Source organism: Rutilus rutilus (genome assembly GCF_951802725.1).
Source record: "Rutilus rutilus genome assembly, chromosome: 15".
Classification (NCBI taxonomy): domain Eukaryota; kingdom Metazoa; phylum Chordata; class Actinopteri; order Cypriniformes; family Leuciscidae; genus Rutilus; species Rutilus rutilus.
In genome coordinates this window covers 272,501-300,000 of record NC_140220.1, presented here as the reverse complement: position 1 = coordinate 300,000, position 27,500 = coordinate 272,501, and the positions used below count along the sequence as shown (strand labels likewise).

At 42.5% G+C, this 27,500-nt stretch overlaps 1 protein-coding gene across 8 annotated transcripts in view; it reads right to left on the bottom strand.

Moving 5' to 3' along the window:
- Window positions 1-27,500, bottom strand: part of plcb4b (phospholipase C, beta 4b) — a 90,398-nt gene that overhangs the window by 62,444 nt on the left and 454 nt on the right. For 5 of the 8 annotated variants that reach the window (XM_084433312.1, XM_084433311.1, XM_084433317.1 and 2 more), the window contains exons 2-3: window positions 25,068-25,112; window positions 17,661-17,712 (exon numbers count right to left, since the gene is read on the bottom strand). The gene's annotated coding sequence lies outside the window, so the exon portion shown is untranslated. Of the gene's footprint in view, window positions 1-17,660; window positions 17,713-25,067; window positions 25,113-26,587; window positions 26,653-27,500 lie in introns of those variants that run through there. The other 3 variants (XM_084433314.1, XM_084433315.1, XM_084433313.1) reach the window with 2 other exon arrangements.

Here is a 27,500-nt window from a genome sequence, read left to right as displayed (position 1 = left end):
ACAAACCCACCCTGGTAATGTTTGTCAGTCAAGTTAAACATTCAGACTAATACAACAGTAACCGGTTCTCAACACACACACACACACATACACACACACACACACACGCCTTACATGCAAACATCTGTCTGTTAAGCTTCATTTAATTAATACAATGTGTTTGGATTATTTTGAATGAATATTTCCATGACAGTGTGTGTTCGTGTGTATGCTAGTTTGTTGTCACGTTAACATTAAAAATAATAATCCACACTTATGAGGAGAGTGATTACTTGTAGTTCAATAGCCTGACGCCCGTTTCACACATACTCTGTGTGCAGTGTGTATGCGGTGAGTGTTGCAGTGTGTATGCGGTGCAGGAGCAGCACGCGCAATAGTGCTTTCACATATGCTGCGTTTGCAGTGCGTAACTGATCCGCGGCTGTACAAAATACATACTCTATTTGCATTTCAAATCCAGAAGTTATTAGCAACTTTTTATTTTAAAAGTTTTTTTGTCAGCATTGCGATTCTCTTTGTACACATATACACTCTTTAATAGACGTATTCACGTTTAAATACAATTTAAACAAGGTATTATTCAATGCATTATACTTCTATATAATTATATATTAAGTTGCTCAAGCAAGTGGTAAAAAATTTAACCATGTAATTATATTAAAATCGCATAGCCTACATTTTTCAATTACAACTATAAAATTGACAAAAACAGCAGACTCATACTTTTTCTTTTGCATAATTTAAATCTTTATACAATAAATCTTGCATGTCACAAAGAACTTGTTTTTCCACCTCCACGAATGAGACGAGTGTTGTTCATTATGTTGCCTTGTTGAAATATGTATTTTCCCTTGATTTACCCTGTGGTCTTAACGTCTCAGCATTGCGATTCTCCCGCGGGCCCAGCTCGCCCTCCCCCTCCTCCTGTGAGAGCTCTTCTGCCTCTGCCACAACGCCAGGGCCCACACCCTCCTCCATCTGCTCGAGGTGAACTAAAAACAACTGATACCAGCTCTCAGTGATATGTGTCGGGTCCCCGCTATGATAACAGTAACTTTCTCAAATGTTTACAGAACAAGCGGGAACCCAGTGTGCCTGTATCTTTCTCTATTGCTGTTCTATTACAAGATAGAAAGTCTAAGGCCTTCAATAGCCGTACAGCAAACCCAACTAATCTGGTGCCTATTACATGTGAAACTAATATTGCTGTGGGGAAAAGCAAGTCTGTTAAGTTAGCACTTTTAAACATTCGTTCACTTAAAAATAAATCACTTCTAGTTAACGACTTAATAACCACAAACAATCTGGATTTTATGCTTCTAAATGAAATCTGGCTAGAAGACACAACAGTCCTCAGTGAAGCAGCCCCTCCTAACTTTACTTTTATGAGTGTCTGCAGAGCTGTTAAGAGAGGTGGGGGTCTAGCTGCTCTTTTTAAAGATATCTATCAATGTAAGCAAATATCATTTGGGAATTACTCTTCTTTTGAATATCTGGGTATTGTGTTAAAAGGTGCTCCACGCATTTTACTCATCATTATTTACAGGCCTCCAAAATACTCTCCAGCCTTCGCTGAGGACTTTACAGAACTGTTATCAACAATTACCTCAGAGTTTGACTGTTTTGCCATTGCTGGAGATTTTAACATCCACATAGATAATGCAGAAAACAATATGGCAAAAGAAATCAGAACTGTTTTAAAAACTTTTGATCTGACTCAGCATGTACATGGACCCACACACAATCGTGGACACACTCTAGATGTACTTATCAGTAAGGGTCTAAACATTTCATCGATTGTCATTAAGGATGTAGCACTGTCTGATCATTTCTGTATTTTCTTTGATATATTGATCTCTCCTGCCACTGAAGCGAGATCTGTGTCTGTCAAGAAGAGATGCTTAAATGAGAACACTAGTGTACTATTTATGAAGGCTATATCCTTAACACCAAGCATATCTGCAGACTCTGTTGATTTTCTCCTTGATTCTTTTAACTCAAAAATTAAAAGTGTAATTGATGATATTGCTCCTGTGAAAGTCAGGAAGAAGAGTGGCAGACAAAAAGCACCTTGGAGAAACTCAACAGCAGTGCAAAATATGAAAAGACAATGCAGAAAAGCAGAGCGCATGTGGCGGAAGTCAAAACTTGTAGTCCATTATAACATCTACAAAGACAGCCTTCATGCTTTCAATATGGAACTGGGCAAAGCTAGACAGACTTTCTTCACAAATATTATAAACAGCAATTTAAACAACACACGCACTCTTTTTGCTACTGTAGAGAGACTGACAAACCCCCCAAGCCAGATTCCCAGTGAAATGCTCTCAGACAGCAAGTGCAGTGAGTTTGCTTCTTTCTTCTCTGAGAAAATCAATAATATCAGAAAGGTGATCAGCACATCCTTGAGTTGCGCTGGGGTCAGACAGATCAGACCACCTGAGAAAGTAGTTACTATGTCTGATTTCAAAGAAATTGATGGCAACATTTCTGAAGAAACCGTACAGCACCTTAAAACATCAACCTGCGCTCTTGACACACTTCCCACATCTTTTTCAAAAGTGTGTTAAACAGTCTAGAAGCAGATCTTCTAGAAGTGGTAAATGCTTCACTTCTCTCTGGGAGTTTTCCAAACTCCCTGAAAACTGCAGTTGTCAAGCCCCTCCTGAAAAAGAGCAATCTGGATAAGACCATATTAAGCAACTATAGACCGATCTCAAATCTTCCTTTCATAGGTAAGATCATTGAAAAAGTTGTCTTCAATCAGCTGAACAAATTCTTGAGCTTGAATGGATCCTTTGACCATTTTCAATCTGGTTTCCGACCGCACCACAGCACAGAGACAGCGCTCATAAAGATAATAAACGATATTCGCTTAAATACTGATTCAGGCAAATTATCGGTGCTGGTGCTACTCGACCTCAGTGCTGCATTTGACACTGTCGATCACAACATACTTCTGGGCAGGCTGGAAAACTGGGTGGGGCTTTCTGGGATAGTCCTAAAATGGTTCAGGTCATACTTAGATGGGAGAGGTTATTATGTGAGTATAGGAGACCATAAGTCTGAGTGGACATCCATGACATGCGGAGTCCCTCAAGGCTCAATTCTTGCGCCACTCCTGTTCAACCTGTATATGCTCCCAATGAGCCAAATAATGAGAAAGAACCAAATCTCTTACCACAGCTATGCAGACAACACACAGCTCTACTTAGCCCTATCGCCTAACGACTACAGCCCCATTGACTCCCTGTGCCAATGCATTGATGAAGTCAACAGTTGGATGTGTCAAAACTTTCTTCAGTTAAACAAAGACAAAACTGAAGTCATTGCGTTTAGGCTCCCAGTTAAATTTAGGATTGATTTTAAAGTATTATTACTGGTATATAAATCATTCAATGGCCTAGGACCTCAATACATTGCAGATATGCTCACTGAATATAAACCCAACAGATCACTCAGATCACTAGGATCATATCAGCTAGAAACACCAAGGGTTCACTCTAAGCATGGCGAGTCCGCTTTTAGCTATTATGCTGGAACAGCTTCCAGAGGAGATCAGATGTGCTCCTACTGTAGTCACTTTCAAATCCAGACTCAAAACACTTCTGTTTAGCTGTGCATTTACTGAATGAGCACTGTGCCAATGCTCGTCTGACTGTTTGTACTGAACTGTATTTTATTTTTCTAAACTGTTTTAATTATTCCTTTTATTATTTTAATTTCTTTTATGTAAAGCACTTTGAATTGCCATTGTGTATGAAATGTGCTATATAAATAAACTTGCCTTGCCTTGCCTTGCCTTGCACACATATACACTCTTTAATAGACGAGACGTATGCACGTTTAAACACAATTTAAACAACATAGGCCTATTATTCATTGCATTACTTCTACTTCTATTAAGTTCCTCAAGCAGTGGTCAAATATTTAACCATGTACTTATATAAAAATCGCAAACATTTTAAATTAAAACTTAAAATTGACAAAAACAGCCGACTCTCATATCTTTTCTTTTGCATTTATTAATACAATAAATCTTGCATGTCACAAAGAACTTGTTTTTCCACCTCCTGATCCGCTGCTGTAGGCTATAACACAAATACATACTCGCTATTTGTATTTCAAATCCGGAAGTTATCAGCAACTTTTATTTAAAAAAAAGTTTTGTGTCAGCATTGCAATTATCTTTGTACACATATACACTCTTTAATAGACGTATTCACGTTTAAACACAATTTAAACAACATATTATTAAATGCATTACTTCTATATAATTATATATTAAGTTGCTCAAGCAAGTGGTAAAATATTTTACCATGTACAGATATTAAAATCGAATAGCCTACATATATTTTAAATTAAAAATTTAAATTGACAAAAACAGCAGACTCATACCCTTTCTTTTGCATAATTTAAATCTTTATAATAAATCTTGCATGTCACAAAGAACTTGTTTTTTCACCTCCACGAATGAGACGAGTGTTGTTCATTATGGCTTGTTGAAGCAAATATGTATTTTCCCTTGATTTACCCTGCGGTCTTAACGTCTCAGCATTGCGATTATCTTTGCACATTTCACTCTTTAATAGACGTGTGCACGTTTAAACACAATTTAAACAACGTCAGCCTATTATTCAATGCATTACTTCTACTTAAGTTGCTCAAGCAAGTGGTCAAATGTTTAACCATGTACAAATATTAAAATCGAATAGCCTACATTTTAAATTTAAACTTAAAATTGACAAAAACAGCAGACTCATGCCCTTTCTTTTGCATAATTTAAATCTTAATACAATAAATCTTGCATGTCAAAACTTGTTTTTCCACCTCCACGCATGTGACAAGTGTTGTTCATTATGTCGCCTTGTTGAGGTAAATTGTAGCTTTCCTTGCTTTACCAAAAACGTAGTATTTAATTAAATACATTGTGAGATTTACTACATTTTATTTAATTAATCGCATTTATGGTGAAATTACTACATTTTTAGGTCATTCTGTGTTCATTTGACCATAAAACATGCGCTGTCACTTTAATTCAGCGTGTGCAGCACAGCAAAAATAGACTCGGTGCGGAAACGATCTCTGCACTGCTGTATACGCACCGCAACTGGAACGGATCGACGGACTGCAACCGCGTGCAGTGTGAAAGCTCGAACCTGTTAACATGGGTACGGAAAAAAATACGCACCGCATACGCACTGCAAACGGAGTATGTGTGACGCCCGTTTCACACATACTCCGTGTTGCAGTGTGTATGCGGTGAGTGTTGCAGTGCGTATGCGGTGCGTGTTGCAGTGTGTATGCGGTGCAGGAGCAGCACGCGCAATAGTGCTTTCACATATGCTGCGTTTGCAGTGCGTAACTGATCCGCGGCTGTACAAAATACATACTCTATTTGTATTTCAAATCCAGAAGTTATAAGCAACTTTTTATTTAAAAAAAGTTTTTTTTGTCAGCATTGCGATTCTCTTTGTACACATATACACTCTTTAATAGACGTATTCACATACAATTTAAACAACGTATTATTCAATGCATTATACTTCTATATAATTATATATTAAGTTGCTCAAGCAAGTGGTAAAAAATGTAACCATGTAATTATATTAAAATCGCATAGCCTACATTTTTCAATTACAACTATAAAATTGACTCATACTTTTTCTTTTGCATAATTTAAATCTTTATACAATAAATCTTGCATGTCACAAAGAACTTGTTTTTCCACCTCCACGAATGAGACGAGTGTTGTTCATTATGTTGCCTTGTTGAAATATGTATTTTCCCTTGATTTACCCTGCGGTCTTAACGTCTCAGCATTGCGATTCTCTTTGTACACATATACACTCTTTAATAGACGAGACGTATGCACGTTTAAACACAATTTAAACAACATAGGCCTATTATTCATTGCATTACTTCTACTTCTATTAAGTAGAAGTAATGCAATGAATAATAGGCCTATGTTCTTTACCTTGTTGAGGTAAATTGTAGTTTCCCTTGCTTTACCCCGGTCTTAAAGTGAAAATAGTATTTAATTAAATACATTTATGGTGAGATTACTACATTTTATTTAATTAATCGCATTTATGGTGAAATTACTACATTTTTAGGTCATTCTGTGTTCATTTTGACCATGAAACATGCGCTGTCACTTTAATTCAGCGTGTGCAGCACAGCAAAAATAGACTCGGTGCGGAAACGATCGCTGCACTGCTGTATACGCACCGCAACTGGAACGGATCGACGGACTGCAACCGCGTGCAGTGTGAAAGCTTGAACCTGTTAACATGGGTACGGAAAAAAATACGCACCGCATACGCACTGCAAACGGAGTATGTGTGAAACGGGCGTCACCCCCAATTTCCACCAGATGCGGAACGGCTGCGGAACGGCTCCGCTGCGTGACAGCTCCGTGTTCCGTCGTCCGTCAATACCCACCAGGTCCGGATTTGTTGCGGAACGGCTGCGGTCATGACTGACAGCTGAAGTCACAAGGACCCACGAGATCTCGCAAATTCACGTATGATCGCGCGATATAAGTGCTGAATTGCTGCGGAGCTTTCCGGCATCCGGCAAAAATAGAAGCTCTGCGTATCTGCTCCGGAGGGCTGCGGATCGCCGGAGTCGGAACGCAGCTGTACCGCATTCAGTGGAAATACACTCATTGACTTTAATGGAAACCTATTGACTCCGCCGCCGTGCCGGAGCCGTAACGCATCCGGTGGAAATTGGGGGTGAAACGAGCGAGCTTTCACACTGCATGCGGTTGCAGTCCGTCGATCCGTTCCAGTTGCGGTGCGTATACAGCAGTGCAGCGATCGTTTCCGCACCGAGTCTATTTTTGCTGTGCTGCACACGCTGAATTAAAGTGACAGCGCATGTTTTATGGTCAAATGAACACAGAATGCCCTAAAAATGTAGTAATTTCACCATAAATGCGATTAATTAAATAAAATGTAGTAATCTCACCATAAATGTATTTAATTAAATACTATTTTCACTTTAAGACCGGGGTAAAGCAAGGGAAACTACAATTTACCTCAACAAGGCGACATAATGAACAACACTCGTCTCATTCGTGGAGGTGGAAAAACAAGTTCTTTGTGACATGCAAGATTTATTGTATTAATAAATGCAAATTTTTATATAAGTACATGGTTAAATATTTGACCACTGCTTGAGGAACTTAATAGAAGTAATGCAATGAATAATAGGCCTATGTTGTTTAAATTGTGTTTAAACGTGCATACGTCTCGTCTATTAAAGAGTGTATATGTGTACAAAGAGAATCGCAATGCTGAGACGTTAAGACCACAGGGTAAATCAAGGGAAAATACATATTTCAACAAGGCAACATAATGAACAACACTCGTCTCATTCGTGGAGGTGGAAAAACAAGTTCTTTGTGACATGCAAGATTTATTGTATTAATAAATGCAAAAGAAAAGATATGAGAGTCGGCTGTTTTTGTCAATTTTAAGTTTTAATTTAAAATGTTTGCGATTTTTATATAAGTACATGGTTAAATATTTGACCACTGCTTGAGGAACTTAATAGAAGTAGAAGTAATGCAATGAATAGGCCTATGTTGTTTAAATTCAATTGTGTTTAAACGTGCATACGTCTCGTCTATTAAAGAGTGTATATGTGTACAAAGAGAATCGCAATGCTGAGACGTTAAGACCGCAGGGTAAATCAAGGGAAAATACATGTTTCAACAAGGCAACATAATGAACAACACTCGTCTCATTCGTGGAGGTGGAAAAAACAAGTTCTTTGTGACATGCAAGATTTATTGTATAAAGATTTAAATTATGCAAAAGAAAAAGTATGAGTCTGCTGTTTTTGTCAATTTTATAGTTGTAATTGAAAAATGTAGGCTATGCGATTTTAATATAATTACATGGTTACATTTTTTACCACTTGCTTGAGCAACTTAATATATAATTATATAGTAGTATAATGCATTGAATAATACCTTGTTTAAATTGTATTTAAACGTGAATACGTCTATTAAAGAGTGTATATGTGTACAAAGAGAATCGCAATGCTGACAAAAAAACTTTTAAAATAAAAAAGTTGCTAATAACTTCTGGATTTGAAATACAAATAGAGTATGTATTTTGTACAGCCGCGGATCAGTTACGCACTGCAAACGCAGCATATGTGAAAGCACTATTGCGCGAGCTGCTCCTGCACCGCATACACACTGCAACACTCACCGCATACACACTGCAACACTCACCGCATACACACTGCACACGGAGTATGTGTGAAACGGGCGTGATCACTACAGTTACCTGATCTCCACATAGATATCTTCAGACGTCACCTTGGCTTTTGTCTTGCTTAGTCGTGGACATTTAATATTCAACAATATTATTGATCTCCTGCACTGACACCATTATATGAGAACTGAGCTGAGCTGGACGATGACATCACGGTTTACTCCAGAGCCGCTATATATATATATAACTGAACTAAATTAATACCTTTTTTACAGCAGAAATGAAGCATCACTGAACTGACTTGAGCTGGACTGGGACGATATTTTCTTCTGCAAACAAACTTTGTTGCATTATTCTCCTGTTATCTCTGTAAAGCTGAAACACTCTGTGTTGTGAAAAGCACTGTATAAATAAAGCTGACTTGACTTGAATGTATGACTTTCTTTATTCTACAAAATAATATATGTATGTAGAATATATATATACACTTTGGTCGACTCTCGGTTGTTTTAAACTGCTTTATAAATAAACTGACACTGACACTAACTCTGTCAGTTCCTAAATCTGTCATCAACTGGTTCTGCTTCACACACACAGTATATCCTCATATTCACACACAGTATATCCTCATATTCACACACAGTATATCCTCATATTCACACACAGTATATCCTCATATTCACACACAGTATATCCTCATATTCACACACAGTATATCCTCATATTCACACACTTTACACATCTATTTACACAACATTCACTCGAATCACCAAACGTATGATCGGCTGATGCTGAAACAATGAATAAATGAAGCCTTTGCTATTAAATGTGGAGTGTAATAAAGCTGTTTGTGAATGCTAAAGTTTCAGAGATAAACAGAGTTTTTGTCTCCTAAAAGAAAGAAGTGAATCTGAACTGAAACGACTCGTCAGTAATTCAGTCTCACTGATGAACCTGTGTAGGTTTGTAACTAATTTGCATAATGTGGTCTTGATTGGCTGAGCAGCGTCTCTTAGCTCCGCCCTCAAACGCTGTAGTGTATCTGAGACTGGTGCTGAGTCCCAATTCGCATACTATCCGTCCTAAATAGTATGCGAAACAAGAATTAGTACGTCCCAAATCGTAGTATGTTGAAAAGAGTATTCCAAAGATACCCGGATGGTCTACTATTTCCGGTTAGAATTCGAAGTGCAGATCAATGCACACTCTAACGGCTAATATTGCCCACAACCCATTGCGTGCGGGAGGGAGGAGCTTTGTGGTGATGGTGGTATCTATGGTGATGTAAACATGGCAGCCGGATGCAGCCGCGGAGATTCGCCCTCAGTTTTTAAGTGTAAGAATTCAAATGTTTAACCCTTATTAAAGTTATATTTTATTGCCTCGTAATACTAATGGGGTTATGTTGTGCCAAAAAGTACCGTGTTTGTACAGTGTCATGCAAGTGTCTTTTTTTTATGTATTTCTTCTGATGTTTCTGTCTTAGATAAGTTACCTTACTATAAACTCTTATGAAAATAAACACATTTTACTACACTAACCATAGTTTAACCACACTGACTTATTTGTAGTAATACTGTGGCTGTACAAATATTAACTTTATCAATCCAACCAAAGAAATATGGTTACTACACTTTTACTATAGTAAAAGCATGGTTCATTTTCATCGGGGTATTTTTGAGTATTATACATAAGTATAAAATACGTTAAACAATAGTTATACTATAAACTTTAAATATTTTAGCTTTCGTTACACACATTGCACATGAACGTCAGAACCAGCCGCCTCACAAACGACCTGCGTTTGGTTGATCTACGACGACAGCCTGCTTCACTCCTCAATTTGGTAGGACACATTGTAAATGTATTTTGGAAAAAAAGATGGGAATAGTAAATACATTTATATATGACATATAAGAATGAATGAAATGTAAAATGTTTTGTTAACAGTCATGGTGTGCGTAACTAAGCAACCACGTTCTCGTTCACGTTGCATGACGTCATCGAAGTATGTCCCAGAACGTGCATACTTTTTTGCTACACACTCAAAAGTATGTACTTTTTCCTCACAAAAAAAGTACATACTTTTAGGTCGTAGTATAAGTAGGCGAATTGGGACTCAGCTTAGGAGAGTTTGGTTCGTGTTGTTTGTGTCGAGAAGACGCTGTTTTTTGCTGGACAAAGCAAATCCACTTTGATGAGATTGATGCGGTAAAACTCTCACCATCGTTTCCATTACAGATTTGCACAAAGCTTTTGCGATATTTTCTAAATGTCGATAAAAACCTATTGTGAAATGACGGCGTTTCCACTGACCGATGTTATGCGTCTGAAACGTAATTTTTTCCTCTCGCGATAAGTCATTCCAACAATTATGGCGACGAATGTTAGCAGGTTTATGTATTTCTCAGCCGCCGCACTGGCCATTATTATTAATGGAAGGAGACGAAGGCGTTTATCCAGCATTAAGGTCAGGGAAAGACTCTGGGACTGTGAGCGGCTCGTATGAGGAGTTTCTGGTGTTTTAGAATCCAGTATTCCCGTAATTCGTTTGTGTTTTATGAGTTTAATAAATAACTCTGTCTCGTCTTCTGTCTAAACGTCAGGTGACTGTAAATGCGCCAAAACTGTTTCCATTGCAGTTTTGCTAAATATTCCTTTTCCGAATTGCCTGAAAAACCACTTCAGTCGAACATAAAAACTTTTTTGTGATATATGGGAGTTTTTGCGAAATTGACGTGTTTCCATTGGGCGTATTTTCAATTTTCAATTTCAATTTGTGCAATTTGAAGGGTAATGGAAACATGGCTACTGTGTTTCAAGAGCTGAGATTCAGATATTATAATGAGCGTTTGGTTTCTGGCCAATCAGAGCAGAGCAGCTCTCAGAGAGGCGGGGTTTAGAGAGACTCAATCTTCGATCGAAGCGTTTCAGACACTGAGAGAAAAGAGCTGACGCTGTGCTGGATATAGTGTTTTTGAGCTTGATGCATGTGAACCTGTTGTAGGAGACCCTAAAAAAACATGATATGGGCACTTTAAAAATCTGTTTAATTATGACATTGACCAGTTACATTATCTTCACACACGATCAAACAAACGAGAGGATTGTGTGCAGAATCACAGGATGGATGCGGATCACCAGGTTCTGCCATGGCACATTTGACCAAACATGGTCAAACTCACAGAGAGAGAGAGAGAGAGAGAGAGAGAGAGAGAGAGAGAGAGAGAGAGAGAGAGAGAGAGAGAGAGAGAGAGAGAGAGACAGACAGACAGACAGACAGAGAGAGAGAGAGAGAGAGACAGAGAGAGAGAGAGAGAGAAAGAGACAGACAGACAGACAGACAGAGAGAAAGAGAGAGACAGAGAGAGAGTCTCTCAAACCACACCATCAGCCCAGATAATCAGACGTGAGGAAGATGAACGAGCGCATCAGGCCGCAGACGCTAATAATAGCATCAGGACCGTCCGCTGTTCCGGCCTGGGAACGAGACGCTCCATAATTCCCTGATATTTTCTCTGACCAAATATGTACCTCACAGGAAGGCAAATCACAGATTCTGTCCTGCAAAGAGCAGCAGATAAGGCAAGAGAACAGAAACACAGAGTATTTTCCAGAGCCACAGAAATAGAACACTGCCTTTTACAGAAGGACAGAGGATCATGGGTAAATAACTGCTGAGGAGCTGCACTGATCATATAAAAGCGTTTAATGCTCAAGGTCACGCTCAAGGTCACCTCAGGTCAACAGGTTAAGTGGTTCATTGACCCTCGTTCATCTGAATGGCCAGTGAAACCTTCCTCCACGAACAAACAGCACATACAGATGTTGCTAGCGGCGACACACACGCGTCTCCATGGCAATGCTGTTCTCAGGATCACCAGCCCTTAATAGGCCTGGTTCGGCCCGATGACTTACTGCAGATCCGTACGCGTGTATTTATAGAGCGGGATTCACTGGAGGCTCCGTCTTTATCACAACAACACCAATCCCCAAAAAGCAGTGATTCACCTTCATTACTGCGATTTTACCCATAAACCCCTGCAATCTTACCCATAAACCCCTGCGCTGCGGCTATAGTCGTTTACCCATAAACCCCTGGGCTTTTACCCAAAAAATCCTGCAATCTTACCCATAAACCCCTGTGCTGCGGCCGGTGTCATTCACCCATAAACCCCTGCACTGCGGCCGGTGTCGTTTACCCATAAACCCCTGCAATCTTACCCATAAACCCCTGTGCTGCAGCCGGTGTCGTTTACCCATAAACCCCTGGGCTCTTACCCATAAACCCCTGCAATCTTACCCATAAACCCCTGCACGGCGGCCGGTGCCATTTACCCATAAACCACAGCGCTGCGGCCGGTGTCGTTTACCCATAAACCCCTGGGCTCTTACCCATAAACCCCTGCAATCTTACCCATAAACCCCTGCACTGCGGCCGGTGCCATTTACCCATAAACCACAGCGCTGCGGCCGGTGTCGTTTACCCATAAACCCCTGGGCCCTTACCCATAAACCCCTGCAATCTTACCCATAAACCCCTGCGCTGCGGCCGGTGTCGTTTACCCATAAACCCCTGGGCTCTTACCCATAAACCCCTGCAATCTTACCCATAAACCCCTGCGCTGCAGCAGGTGTCATTTACCCATAAACCCCTGCAATCTTACCCATAAACCCCTGCGCTGCGGGCGGTGCCATTTACCCATAAACCCCTGCGCTGCGGCCGGTGTCGTTTACCCATAAAACCCTGGGCTCTTACCCATAAACCCATGCAATCTTATCCATAAACCCCTGCGCTGCGGCCGGTGTCGTTTACCCATAAACCCCTGGGCTCTTACCCATAAACCCATGCAATCTTACCCCTAAACCCCTGTGCTGCAGCCGGTGTCGTTTACCCATAAACCCCTGTGCTGCAGCCGGTGTCGTTTACCCATAAACCCCTGCACTGCGGCCGGTGTCGTCTACCTATAAACCCCTGCGCTGCGGCCAGTAGTGTTTACCCATAAACCCCTGGGCTCTTAACCATAAACCCCTACAATCTTATCCATAAACCCCTGCGCTGCGGCCGGTGTCGTTTACCCATAAACCCCTGGGCTCTTACCCATAAACCCCTACAATCTTATCCATAAACCCCTGCGCTGCGGCCGGTGTCGTTTACCCATAAACCCCTGGGCTCTTACCCATGAACCCCTGCAATCTTACTCATAAACCCCTGCACTGCGGCCGGTGCCATTTACCCATAAACCACAGCGCTGCGGCCGGTGTCGTTTACCCATAAACCCCTGGGCTCTTACCCATAAACCCCTGCAATCTTACCCATAAACCCCTGCGCTGTGGCCGGTGTCGTTTACCCATAAACCCCTGGGCTCTTACCCATAAACCCCTGCAATCTTACCCATAAACCCCTGCGCTGCAGCAGGTGTCATTTACCCATAAACCCCTGCGCTGCGGGCGGTGCCATTTACCCATAAACCCCTGCGCTGCGGCCGGTGTCGTTTACCCATAAAACCCTGGGCTCTTACCCATAAACCCCTACAATCTTATCCATAAACCCCTGCGCTGCGGCCGGTGTCGTTTACCCATAAACCCCTGGGCTCTTACCCATAAACCCATGCAATCTTATCCATAAACCCCTGCGCTGCGGCCGGTGTCGTTTACCCATAAACCCCTGGGCTCTTACCCATAAACCCATGCAATCTTACCCCTAAACCCCTGTGCTGCAGCCGGTGTCGTTTACCCATAAACCCCTGTGCTGCAGCCGGTGTCGTTTACCCATAAACCCCTGCGCTGCGGCCAGTAGTGTTTACCCATAAACCCCTGGGCTCTTAACCATAAACCCCTACAATCTTATCCATAAACCCCTGCGCTGCGGCCGGTGTCGTTTACCCATAAACCCCTGGGCTCTTACCCATAAACCCCTACAATCTTATCCATAAACCCCTGCGCTGCGGCCGGTGTCGTTTACCCATAAACCCCTGGGCTCTTACCCATGAACCCCTGCAATCTTACCCATAAACCCCTGCACTGCGGCCGGTGCCATTTACCCATAAACCACAGCGCTGCGGCCGGTGTCGTTTACCCATAAACCCCTGGGCTCTTACCCATAAACCCCTGCAATCTTACCCATAAACCCCTGCGCTGTGGCCGGTGTCGTTTACCCATAAACCCCTGGGCTCTTACCCATAAACCCCTGCAATCTTACCCATAAACCCCTGGGCTGCAGCAGGTGTCATTTACCCATAAACCCCTGCAATCTTACCCATAAACCCCTGCGCTGCGGGCGGTGCCATTTACCCATAAACCCCTGCGCTGCGGCCGGTGTCGTTTACCCATAAAACCCTGGGCTCTTACCCATAAACCCCTACAATCTTATCCATAAACCCCTGCGCTGCGGCCGGTGTCGTTTACCCATAAACCCCTGGGCTCTTACCCATAAACCCATGCAATCTTATCCATAAACCCCTGCGCTGCGGCCAGTGTCGTTTATCCATAAACCCCTGGGCTCTTACCCATAAACCCATGCAATCTTACCCCTAAACCCCTGTGCTGCAGCCGGTGTCGTTTACCCATAAACCCCTGTGCTGCAGCCGGTGTCGTTTACCCATAAACCCCTGCACTGCGGCCGGTGTCGTCTACCTATAAACCCCTGCGCTGCGGCCAGTAGTGTTTACCCATAAACCCCTGGGCTCTTAACCATAAACCCCTACAATCTTATCCATAAACCCCTGCGCTGCGGCCGGTCTCGTTTACCCACAAACCCCTGGGCTCTTACCCATAAACCCCTACAATCTTATCCATAAACCCCTGCGCTGCGGCCGGTCTCGTTTACCCATAAACCCCTGGGCTCTTACCCATAAACCCCTACAATCTTATCCATAAACCCCTGCGCTGCGGCCGGTGTCGTTTACCCATAAACCCCTGGGCTCTTACCCATAAACCCATGCAATCTTACCCATAAACCCCTGCGCTGCAGCCGGTGTCGTCTACCTATAAACCCCTGTGCTGCAGCCGGTGCCGTTTACCCATAAACCCCTGGGCTCTTACCCATAAACCCCTGCAATCTTACCCATAAACCACAGCGCTGCGGCCGGTGTCGTTTACCCATAAACCCCTGGGCTCTTACCCATAAACCCCTGCAATCTTACCCATAAACCCCTGCGCTGCGGCCGGTGTCGTTTACCCATAAACCCCTGGGCTCTTACCGATAAACCCCTGCAATCTTACCCATAAACCCCTGCGCTGCAGCAGGTGTCGTTTACCCATAAACCCCTGCAATCTTACCCATAAACCCCTGCGCTGCGGCCGGTGCCATTTACCCATAAACCCCTGCGCTGCGGCCGGTGTCGTTTACCCATAAAACCCTGGGCTCTTACCCATAAATCCTTACAATCTTATCCATAAACCCCTGTGCTGCAGCCGGTGCCGTTTACCCATAAACCCCTGTGATCTTACTCATAAACCCCTGCGCTGCGGCCAGTAGTGTTTACCCATAAACCCCTGGGCTCTTACTCATAAACCCCTGCGCTGCGGCCAGTAGTGTTTACCCATAAACCCCTGGGCTCTTACTCATAAACCCCTGCGCTGCGGCCAGTAGTGTTTACCCATAAACCCCTGGGCTCTTACTCATAAACCCCTGCGCTGCGGCCAGTAGTGTTTACCCATAAACCCCTGGGCTCTTACTCATAAACCCCTGCGCTGCGGCCAGTAGTGTTTACCCATAAACCCCTGGGCTCTTACTCATAAACCCCTGCGCTGCGGCCGGTGTCGTTTACCCATAAACCCCTGGGCTCTTACCCATAAACCCCTGCGCTGCGGCCAGTAGTGTTTACCCATAAACCCCTGGGCTCTTACCCATAAACCCCTGCGCTCACACAGACACCCAGCTAACAGGGAATGTTCTCTCAAAGTTATGAACAAACGTTCTTCCAGGAACATTATTAGAGCGTGGTTTCAAAGTTATCTGGTCTTTAATAATCTTCTCAAAACATCAGCACAACACATTATTTCTTCATCATTCATGGAGCGTTTTTTAACATTTCTAACATTGTTTAAATGTTTCTACATGTTTCAGAACATTCAAAGAACATTCAAAAGTAACGTTCACATAATGTTTGAAGAATGATGCAATGCCTTTACGTTCACATAACCAAGAAAAACTTTTTAAATACAAAAAACTTGAAGAGAACGGCAGTCCGCCACACTGTCACATGACCTCGTTACATCACATGACTGGGCGCTGTTCACATCTCTGGCGTTCTCAGAAGCAGAGGTCGTCATAAACTTCTATACTGGTGAACGGGAGACCACAGCAAATATACGTTTGTATTCACATTTGCTCCAATATCAAAAGAAATTAAAGCTGCAAGCAGCATTTATCGGGGTTCAAGCAGTTAAGGCCTTTAAGCACAAAAGCATCAAAAGTGATTACGTTTTATTTAGCCAGCATGTAACCACTGACATAATAGATGGAAAACACCATTTAGAGCCAATACAGGCAATGTACCATAGGAAATGTATGGTTTTAAAGCTTTTTAACAGTTATAGCGCCACCTATGGTCCGATTTCCATAAAGTTTGGCATGCTTGTTAATGATGTTTCCTTTAGGATTTATAGGCTTTTGAGAGTATTTTGTCACGCCCCTTTTCTAAATGACCCTGTTACAGCCACCCAAATGTTTTTGTACTTTTGGTCGCTGTAGCGCCACCTATGGGCCAATCGGGGTCATACTCTGATAGGTTGTCCCCAAATTGAGGCCTACCATCTGGCCAGGTTTCAAGTCTCTAGGCCTTATGGTTTGTCCTGCACGATGCGTTTTACGAATCCTTACAATTACAATAGGGTTTCAGCATTTCATGCTTGAACCCCTAAATATCCATGACAGCGTTCCTGTGGCCTTCCAAAAGAGGAAAACAAATATAGAGAGCTTGATTTCATTGGTCAGAAGAGAGAAAGTCAAATTAGCTGTCACTCCCTGTATTAGAAACACCTCGCTGATGATGGAAATATTAAAAACGTTACTAGATGTGTGATGTCTAGAACTGTGAAACGCACTGTGAAAAGAGACTAAAATAAAGAGTCATCTTGGTTATTACGTATTTTCAATCCAATTTTGTTATGAAACATTGTGTTGATCACACAACGAGTCAAGGAGGAGAATCACTTCCGGTTCACTGATCACACTGTCAAGCGCACTGCATTGTGGGATATGGTGTTAAATGTTTCCTGCATATGATGCTGTGACTCACGCCATCACAAAACTGATTTATTCCCATTTATTCAACATTTTAAATTAAATATCCTCTTTTACAGCGCTGCCGTCTGATTGGCTGATCACCCACACTCCTGATGGAGACAGAAGACAGACCCAGCTAATGAAGTCTGACGAGCTCGTTACAGTCGGGTTTAATTAGTTAAACTCAGTCTTACCAGGCCAAGGCTGAAGAAGAGCAGGCAAACGGATGAGGGCAGCGCTCACTTTCTGCAAAACAGGAACACACACGGAGACGGAGTGAGAAACATCTGTGATCATGTCAGAAATAAAGATATTCTGCATTTTAAATTAGCATCATTTTGTCTAAGTTATCAAAAATAATTTGCTCAATCACACGGTTCCATGATGTTTGCTGTGACATACTGCAACATTCATTAGCATATGCCCCGCCCACACCTGTTCAGTGTGAGCTACACCAATCACAACAGAGCTCATTTACATAAAACAGACAGAGAGCAGTAAATAACGGCGAACTCTAAATATAAATATGTGCTATAATGTACGACAGGCTTTACAGTAAAACATTCAGGAGCCGAAGCCATTCGACTCCGTATTATCAATCTGTCCGAGATTAAAATAAAGCGTTATAAAACACGAATGATCCGGTTAAATCTCCTGATAAAGCCTGTGTTCTGCTCGTTCAGTCTGGCAGATCAGCGTTGTGTTGGGTGACGCTTATTTTTAGACTTTAAGCGGGAGTTATTTCAGGTAACATCAGGCGAGGCGACAAATATTCTCTTGATTAAAGCATCCGATAATCCCAGAGCGTCGATCCGTTCATAAACCTCACCGGAAACATGGACGCTTTCCCAGAAGATTCCAGAACATTATTGATCAGCGCTTGTATAAATCTATGTAAATAAAGCGATGCTGAGACCTTCATCACCTGTCAGTCACGGGATACAAGATCATCAGCACTTCTGATCAGACGAATATATATTATACTAATTTATAATTATATCTAATATAATCAAGCATTCTCACGAGAGAAACACAACTGGACTGACTGGAGACACACTTCCTGTATCAGAGGTCAAAGGTCGTGTGTCCAGTCTAACGAGACTGATGAATCATGGGCCGGTGGTGTGGCGCTCTGATCCTGAAGAACCATCAAGAACAAACAACGGTCTAAAACCCAATGGGTTCTCATGAGGGTTTCTCCCCTCTGTCCTGATGGAGTTTCGGCTCCTCCACTGTCGCCTTCGGCTTCTGTCTTGCTTATTTGGGGACATTTAATATTTAATATTCAACAATATTATTGATCTCCTGCATTGACACCATTATATGAGAACTGAGCTGAGCTGGACGATGACATCACGCTTTTCTCCAGAGCAGATATATGTATATAAATATAAATGAACTAAATGAATAACTTTTCTACAACACAAATGAACCATCACTGAACTACAGCTGGACTGTGACGCTATTTTCTTCTGGAAACAAACTTTATTCTCCTGTTATCTCTGTAAAGCTGAAACACTGTGTGTTGTCAAAGCGCTGTATAAATAAAGCTGACTTGACTTAAAGCCTGAACACACACACAGACTGTGTTTCTATTAGGTGTAGTGTGTGTACTATTCACTCGCCTGATCTCCTGACGCTGGTCATGTGACCCGCCCGAGGCTGCTGGGATGCGATCACATGACCAGCGTCCTCGGCTGACACGGTAATAATAGCGTTCAGAAGTCACGTTCTGAGTTATAGCACAAAGGTGGAAGGTTTAATTGGCAGTGTGGATTGTGCCGTGACTGAGATTAGAAAGAGCAGGAATAGCTCAACTCTATTTATATCCGTCGTCCAGGAACCGCTCGCAGAGCAGTGCATGATGGGAGATCTGAGGTCGGATCACACATTCATTAGTGTCATTAATGTCATAATCATTTGTTAACAAACAAGTATTCGTTGCTTCAACGAGCTCATTGTTTCTGCATTAAATTATTACATTGTTTAAATGAATACACTTTTAGCTGACTGTGATTTTGTATATGTACATTTCTGAAATACATAACTTAGTGTCCTCTGATAACAGATCACTGTAAACCGTAATGAAATGATGTGTACTGAGAAAAGCGCTACACAAATAAATGTGAATCTAATTAACAGTAAAAGTGTGACTGAAACTCTCCACTCCTCTCAACACTGATTCATCTGGAAATATTTAACGTTAAATTTCTTAAGAAAATGTATGCTGTAAACTATATCTGGCCAGTTAATTACTGTAATAATACTATAATTATAATAATAACTGCTGTTTATTTTCACACATTATAAAATGAGCATATAAACTATTTAAATTGCACCCAAGACTTTTTCAATATATATAAATGAATCATTTTTCTACAACACAAATGAAGCATCACTGAACTGACTTGAGCTGGACTGTGACGCTATTTTCTTCTGCAAACAAACTTTGTTGCATTATTTTCCTGTTATCTCTTTCCTGTAAAGCTGAAACACTCTGTGTTGTTAAAGCGCTGTATAAATAAATGAGACTCGACTAATGATATAATTATGTTTCTACTCCAATTCATTGTTGTGACATAAACATTTAAACTGTGGGAGTCATAAAAACGTACTATTCAAACACACATTAAACACTGAAGGACAGATCTAGTAAAATATAATGCACATGTGATCTAGTGCATGTGTGTGTCAGAAGCTCCTCTCTAGAGTTATTCTTCTGTAGAGTTTGTTCACTGAAAGGCTTTTCTGAGGTAAATGTGACGTTACGTGACATCATTGTTCTCCCGCTGTTTTAGTGACGGGTGAAACACTGATTGATGGATTACAGACATGATTGAGTTCAGGAAGTTGTTCTGAATCTTTCAATATTCCTTCTGATGTTCATCATGTTTATTTGCTGCTGTAACTACTAGTAAAGAGGAAGAGATGATCGGTTCATCCGTCACACACACACACACACACACACACACACACACACACACTTACTGATGAAACTCACAGGATTTGAAACAGACTTTGTTTCATATCAAAAGTATCAGAGATTACTGTGATTATTGGATGGCAGGAGCTACAGATGTTCAGTGAAGTTTTCTTCTCACATCGACTGAAAACTGCGCTAAATAAATCCATCATGGATAAGAATCAATATCAGCTCATTAAAATGAGAATTGATTAAAATCATCAGATCTATATTCTCGGCCGCTTTGAGACCCAGCGTTTCTAATCTCCGAACGACAGCAGACGAACATGAACGTCTTCTTCATCTCTCAGCTCGAGTCACAGGAGAATCAGTGAGAGTTAATGAACTGATGACATCGCCTGATCTGATGGTCACGTCGTAAAGATGGTGTGTATGAGTTGAACGCACATGAATGCCTCCACAATGTTGTAAACGCGCGTGTGAAGCTCGGGAGTTTACGAGTCAAACACCACAATACTCACAGGTTTCTCAGTGATATTATCAGGCTTTTCTACTTACAGCGCAGATGATAACCCGCACACAATACGTGGCATTATAATATAACAATATAATATGTAACGATAAAGTTTGCAGTGGCTTCATAAATTAATTAAAAACCTGATGCACATTTCTCTGTTCTTCATTTTCTAGAGTTTAAAGGCCTCTATTGTGGATGTTTGAAAGTGAAACTGTCATGTAGTGTGTAACAGCTCTGAGTGAATGAGAACATCCTGCAAAGTTTAAATCTGGAAGTGCACTGTTTATAAAGTTATTACCTTTCAAAAGTAAGAGTCGACTCTGAGTCAATGAAATGAATTGTTTTTCAAACGAGTCATAAGCCGTTTCGTTGTGACGTCAAGACGAAACATTAGCATATTGCCCGCCCACTTATAGCGCTTGAGACACCAGGGAAAACTCAAACCTCAAACCAGCAGCTGATCCTGTGGACACTGGAGAGCATCATGTCCAGGAGACGCTGTGCTCTATAATGTGAAGGTAAAGACAGTGTTTTCACTGCCCAAGGACGAGCATGTGGAGAATCAGAGGTTAAAGTTCATCTTTACCACGGTATCACAGCAGTATAATCCTAAACTTCTGCTGTGTTCCCTTTATTTCACTGACGACTGCTTCTCAAATCTCGGAGTTCAGTGCAGGATTCACAAACCGCTTGCTCTTAAAGATGGTGTTCAAAATACTTAGTTTTGAGTTTTATATTGTGTAGGTCTCCTGCTAACTGGCTAACTCACGCTATCACTGTCTTACTGAAATACTTCTGCTGATCAGCTGTGGGTCACGATTACCTGTAACTGTGTCTATTAATGCAGATCGTCTGTCGTTCTCACTACTTTGAGGAAAGATTAAGCATGGAGCAAGATTTGTTTTACCAACGTTTGTTACATCAGTCATTCACGCTAGAGCTCGGCTAATGCATGCACTGTTATTGATACAGTTTCCACGTGTTCACCGCAATATATTAGAAAAATACTCGTAAATAAATCAGTAAAATAATGGGTTTGTTGATGGACATGCACTTGTTAATGCTGATGCTGAGGAATTACAGTTGCAACATCTCATAATGTTCCTCAAACTGAGTAGAGTATCACTGAGAAACACTGAGTCCTGCTGGAGTCGTCCTGATGGAGGTTCACTGAGAAACACTGAGTCCTGCTGGAGTCGTCCTGATGGAGGTTCACTGAGAAACACTGAGTCCTGCTGGAGTCGTCCTGATGGAGGTTCGGGTTCACTGAGAAACACTGAGTCCTGCTGGAGTCGTCCTGATGGAGGTTCGGGTTCACTGAGAAACACTGAGTCCTGCTGGAGTCGTCCTGATGGAGGTTCACTGAGAAACACTGAGTCCTGCTGGAGTCGTCCTGATGGAGGTTCGGGTTCACTGAGAAACACTGAGTCCTGCTGGAGTCGTCCTGATGGAGGTTCGGGTTCACTGAGAAACACTGAGTTCTGCTGGAGTCGTCCTGATGGAGGTTCGGGTTCACTGAGAAACACTGAGTCCTGCTCGAGTCGTCCTGATGGAGGTTTGGGTTCACTGAGAAACACTGAGTCCTGCTGGAGTCGTCCTGATGGAGGTTCGGGTTCACTGAGAAACACTGAGTCCTGCTGGAGTCGTCCTGATGGAGGTTCGGGTTCACTGAGAAACACTGAGTCCTGCTGGAGTCGTCCTGATGGAGGTTCGGGTTCACTGAGAAACACTGAGTCCTGCTGGAGTCGTCCTGATGGAGGTTCGGGTTCACTGAGAAACACTGAGTCCTGCTGGAGTCGTCCTGATGGAGGTTCGGGTTCACTGAGAAACACTGAGTCCTGCTCGAGTCGTCCTGATGGAGGTTCACTGAGAAACACTGAGTCCTGCTTGAGTCGTCCTGATGAAGGTTCACTGAGAAACACTGAGTCCTGCTGGAGTCGTCCTGATGAAGGTTCACTGAGAAACACTGAGTCCAGCTGGAGTCGTCCTGATGGAGGTTCACTGAGAAACACTGAGTCCTGCTCGAGTCGTCCTGATGGAGGTTCGGGTTCACTGAGAAACACTGAGTCCTGCTGGAGTCGTCCTGATGGAGGTTCGGGTTCACTGAGAAACACTGAGTCCTGCTGGAGTCGTCCTGATGGAGGTTCGGGTTCACTGAGAAACACTGAGTCCTGCTGGAGTCGTCCTGATGGAGGTTCGGGTTCACTGAGAAACACTGAGTCCTACTCGAGTCGTCCTGATGGAGGTTCACTGAGAAACACTGAGTCCTGCTTGAGTCGTCCTGATGAAGGTTCACTGAGAAACACTGAGTCCTGCTGGAGTCGTCCTGATGAAGGTTCACTGAGAAACACTGAGTCCAGCTGGAGTCGTCCTGATGGAGGTTCACTGAGAAACACTGAGTCCTGCTCGAGTCGTCCTGATGGAGGTTCGGGTTCACTGAGAAACACTGAGTCCTGCTGGAGTCGTCCTGATGGAGGTTCACTGAGAAACACTGAGTCCTGCTGGAGTCGTCCTGATGGAGGTTCACTGAGAAACACTGAGTCCTGCTCGAGTCGTCCTGATGGAGGTTCACTGAGAAACACTGAGTCCTGCTGGAGTCGTCCTGATGGAGGTTCACTGAGAAACACTGAGTCCTGCTGGAGTCGTCCTGATGGAGGTTCACTGAGAAACACTGAGTCCTGCTCGAGTCGTCCTGATGGAGGTTCGGGTTCACTGAGAAACACTGAGTCCTGCTGGAGTCGTCCTGATGGAGGTTCACTGAGAAACACTGAGTCCTGCTCGAGTCGTCCTGATGGAGGTTCGGGTTCACTGAGAAACACTGAGTCCTGCTCGAGTCGTCCTGATGGAGGTTCGGGTTCACTGAGAAACACTGAGCCCTGCTGGAGTCGTCCTGATGGAGGTTCGGGTTCACTGAGAAACACTGAGTCCAGCTGGAGTCGTCCTGATGGAGGTTCACTGAGAAACACTGAGTCCTGCTCGAGTCGTCCTGATGGAGGTTCGGGTTCACTGAGAAACACTGAGTCCTGCTGGAGTCGTCCTGATGGAGGTTCACTGAGAAACACTGAGTCCTGCTGGAGTCGTCCTGATGGAGGTTCACTGAGAAACACTGAGTCCTGCTGGAGTCGTCCTGATGGAGGTTCACTGAGAAACACTGAGTCCTGCTGGAGTCGTCCTGATGGAGGTTCACTGAGAAACACTGAGTCCTGCTGGAGTCGTCCTGATGGAGGTTCACTGAGAAACACTGAGTCCTGCTCGAGTCGTCCTGATGGAGGTTCACTGAGAAACACTGAGTCCTGCTGGAGTCGTCCTGATGGAGGTTCGGGTTCACTGAGAAACACTGAGTCCTGCTCGAGTCGTCCTGATGGAGGTTCGGGTTCACTGAGAAACACTGAGTCCTGCTCGAGTCGTCCTGATGGAGGTTCGGGTTCACTGAGAAACACTGAGTCCTGCTCGAGTTGGCCTTGCGATGGAGGTTCGGGTTGAATAACTAGTTCTTCCAGTGTTTCATCATCTCACTCGCGCTCGCATTGATATGGTAAAATCGACGTCATTGTTCGTCACTATGTTTAGTTTGCGGTGTAGGACGCCTCAGGACACGCAGAGCTGACGTTGTTCTGGCAATGGGAATTTTTGTTTTCGACGCGCTGAACACGGTAAACCAATCACAACACACTGAGCTGTCTGGCCAGTCAGAACAGAGAATATTGTGGAAAGGCGGGATTTAGAGAAATTGATTCATCTGACGAGTCGTTTGAGAATCATTGAAAATGTGGTGATGTGCAAATGTATATTATGAGAAAATGAAACAGTTTTATGACCTTTGATGCATGTAAACCTGTTGTAGGAGACTTCACAACAACATCAGGAAACTTTAAAATAGCATAATAGGGGCCCTTTAAGAACCTCGCTGTGTTTCTGTGTAATGATGAGGAGAACGAACACCGCCATCTCCCTCCGCATGAGCAACAACGGGCTTCAACATCACAGAACGAGCTCTGTGCGACGGGTTACACCTGTAGCTTGGGCAGTTTAAGGGACATTCTTAAAATAGTTGAACCACGACCCTACCGGCTAAACCAACACACTACAGCAACACTGTGTCGTGTGTGTGTGTGTGTGTGTGAAAACACACAGAAGAGGGAAGAATCGAGCACAACTCACCAGCGGTGTGGAAAGTGATTTAAGGAGCGAGCGACATCTCGGTCCCTGTGAAGACAAACACACAGAGAGACCCTATGAGACAGAAGCACAGGAGCGTGTGTGTGTGTGTGTGTGTGTGTGTGTGTGTGTGTGTGTGTGTGTGTGTGTGTGTGTGTGTGTGTGTGTGTGTGTGTGTGTGTGTGTGACTGCAGAAAACAGTGCAATGAAAGCAAACGTCAACAACAACAGCCAGAAGCCTGTGACTCATTGTGTTTGCATCTGCCTAATTAAAAAATAATAGTGCATCTTTCTTTCCTACAGCACACACACACACACACACACCAGAACAACAACACGACACGGGAAAGATGTGGGAAAGCACATCATTCTCCCTCGACTGTTGAAACGACCGACAGCGACAGGAGCATCAGCCCCCGATTACGGTTTCTGACAGCGATCTGTAAATCTGCATTAATACACCAATCTTTCATATATATATATATATATATATATATATATATATATATATATATATATATATAAAAACACATATCAGTTCATCAACATGAGCATCGGTTTACGATACGCAAGCCTGACGCCAGCTCTTCACAGTCACCACGAGTCTGATCAGTGTCAATGACCTGACGGCAATATTTCTGTGCAAAAGTTCAACATTTCCTTTTAAAATTATTTGATCAATTCAGGACATATACCCATAAACCTATTTAGTTTTAAATCATTTTCAGTTCATTTAAATAACAGACATTATTTGGCACAACCGTCCCCAGTCTCCGCGAAAATGAACAGACTAAAAAACTATTTAAAATGGTGTTTTAATAAGAAGAAATTCTAAATAAAATCATAATTTTATGTTCGAAACCTTTCATATTTGATAATTATAGTTTTGGAGCTGTTGAGATGATGATGTCAGGAGGCACACCTGTAAACATGGCTCTTCTGTGATGAATGATTACAGATCTCTATAGTATAGTAGGCTGGGACACTTCCATGTCAGCTGGTGCAACCAATGTAAAACTTCTTGTATTTAAAAATTCTATGTCTAACTTTCAAGCTCAGACGAAAGCTAATGCAGGCATCCAAATATAATCATCCTGTTCAATGTGAGATTAGCTGCAAAAGTCAGGTGACGCAACTGCAACGAATGAAATAAAAATTTGTATATAGTGTTCCGTTAAAGTTTCTGTGCATTTAATGTTTTAAACATTTTGATGAATAAAATTCTCAACTGACTATATATAATATGAAAAATAGAGAAACACTTGTATTGTATATTTTTAAAAAGACCTTTTTTGAAGCTTTATTTGTCATTAACCCATATGGATAATTGTGGCTGAAAACAGTGTTTAGAGCCGGATCTGCTCACACACACACACACTAACCCTGCGCTGACGATCACACTGTAGAGAAAGAAGTGCGAGTGACTCAATCAACTATCACACAATAACAACAACACAACCTGACAGCTGAGTGCGCATGAGTCCTAATAACCCGAAAGCTGTCGGAATAACACGCGTACTAACCTGAAGAGAATCTCCAAACACCGCAGGGTTACACTCGACGAGCCACAGATCTGAGCATACACACACTGTTCCTGCGCGAGAAACCGTCAGGAGGAACACGGCTCACACACACACCTCTGTTTATGACTGAACACACACACACACACTCACGTGAACAGGTGTGACGCGCTCAGACTCTGACAGCAAACACACACACACATCTTCAGATCGAGTGTCCTTTACTTCACTGATGTCTTACAGAGAGAGATAGTGTTAGCAGTTTAAGCATCGGCTCCAGAAACTAGTTTGTTTTCCAGTAAAAGTCAATAATTCCTCGTGTGGATCTGGATCTGGATCTGGGTTTCACTGCCTGTGATCCTGTTGTTCATTTTTACATCATTGGTAATATTTCTATAACTACAACATTTACATTTATAGGACGATGCAAGGCTATAATTATAAATGTGAAATTGTGTCTGTAAATCTAAAGTAAAGCACAAAAGCTTCTCTTTTTTATAGATTTTGCATCAACACATTCTCAAAAACAAAATTACACTGATATCAGATGCATCTAGTTTTAGTGTCCCAGATATGAACATGTTTCTGAATATCTGCTGTTATGAAATCTTGTGAATCTTTGTTCATTTTTACAGTTGTTGGAGACAAAGCCTCTGAAAATGAATTCATGGACAACAGGCAATGACTCTAACAGAAGTTAATTTCTGACACTGTTACAGTACTGAATCATACGTGCCAGATCTTATCTCTCTCTCACACACACACACACACACGATGGTCTTGCGTCCTGCAGTAAAGCACATCACACACACACTTGACGGGCCTCGCATGCATTAGATCCCATAGATTTCATTCAGCGGGCATTACGTAATTCTCAGTATTAGTTGTGAGGATCCAGTGTGAACTGGTCTGAAGA